The sequence below is a fragment of the Chanos chanos genome, chromosome 15 (genome assembly GCF_902362185.1).
Source record: "Chanos chanos chromosome 15, fChaCha1.1, whole genome shotgun sequence".
NCBI classification, from domain to species: domain Eukaryota; kingdom Metazoa; phylum Chordata; class Actinopteri; order Gonorynchiformes; family Chanidae; genus Chanos; species Chanos chanos.
In genome coordinates this window covers 5,108,263-5,109,727 of record NC_044509.1, presented here as the reverse complement: position 1 = coordinate 5,109,727, position 1,465 = coordinate 5,108,263, and the positions used below count along the sequence as shown (strand labels likewise).

General features: G+C 39.5%; 1 non-coding gene across 1 annotated transcript; it reads left to right on the top strand.

Moving 5' to 3' along the window:
- Positions 1-471: 471 nt before the first annotated feature.
- Positions 472-543, top strand: trnaw-cca (transfer RNA tryptophan (anticodon CCA)). Its single transcript has one exon. It is a non-coding gene; the product is annotated as a tRNA-Trp (tRNA).
- The last annotated feature ends 922 nt before the right edge of the window (positions 544-1,465 follow it).

Below are 1,465 nucleotides of genomic sequence, written 5' to 3'. Positions count from 1 at the left end.
CTAGTTCTTATGACATGGTTTGTAATCAGGTTTTTTGTTTGTTTGTTTTTAATTAGATGGAAGGATAAATCAAGGATAAATTGGATAAAGGGTAAGGCCACCATGACTATGCCCATGGGTCTGGTCTGGTCTGACGACAAGTAGCCCAGCCATTCCATTTATGATCAACCAGTAGAAGGCTGATGGAAACTGAGTGATTTAAAAGAAGAGGAGAGAAGATCTGGCTTCAAGTAGACTTGTTTTTTTTCTCTCTTCATGAGAAATGCTGATAGTGATTGTATACTCTCATTTGGATTATTTTTTCTTTACTGTTTTATTTATGATAGGTAGACCAAAAGCTTTTTATGGAAAGAGAAATGGCAACAGGCTCAATAAAAACATGCAGGGTGCTTTATCACTTTTACTGCTACTTTGGATGAAGACTTTTAAAGACTCATTTTCATGGATGTGTCGTAAATCCTCAGGCTTCAGGACCTCGTGGCGCAACGGTAGCGCGTCTGACTCCAGATCAGAAGGTTGCGTGTTCAAATCACGTCGGGGTCAATGCCTCTCAGGAATTTTTTAGACCTTGCGCTTTCAATACCGACGCGCTGTTGTGCTCAAATGCTGCCAAGACGGCGTGGAGCTTCTGCAAGAACCGCTCCTTTTCCTTGGTCTTCTACGTCCCCCTCCTGTTTAAATTAACACCCGTCATGCTCTTCCTCCTCATCCTCCTCACCGTCAGGGTTCCCTTTTTGGTTTCTGGACAAAACTTAATTCGCCGGATTGTGCACCCTCTCATTCCTGACTGATCCCCTTTCTCCATTGTCTTCTGTTGAACCTGCTCACAAACCTTTCAGCAGAGAGAAGTTCTCAGAAGCTGTCGCTATAACGACGTAAAAAGGAGTTTGACAGGGGCAAGGAGTGCGACCCTCTGATGGACATGGACTCAGTGATGACAACGTCCATATTAAATTTTCATCTTTGATCTCTACAAATATGGGGAACTGCGCTGATTTTTCGGGTTTGATCTTTTATGTGAGATTAAATGGCTTCATGGAGATTTTTTTTTTCTTTCTTAATGAGAAATGCTTATACCCTGGATTACATTATTGTAATTCCACCAGGGGGAGACAAATATCACTCTATTGACCTAAGTTTGCATTGTAAACCAACGTGCTCCATGAATTCAAGGACTGTGGATACATTATCAGTGAAGTCCAACCAATACTACAACACTTCAGTTATATAAGTATAAGTATATGTAAGATACGTAGGTCCAACCAATACTAACACATTTCAGTTAAGTATACCTGTCTGCCTCAAACACTCAGATAATAAAAATAAATAAATAAATAAATAATGGCATTCATAACCAAATTCCATGCCATTTCAGCTTTGCAAACCCCAAACACATTTCGTCTATAGCTTAAATGTTGTCAGTAAATAACATATGTTTATTTATGTCTAAAATAAACTCTAAATA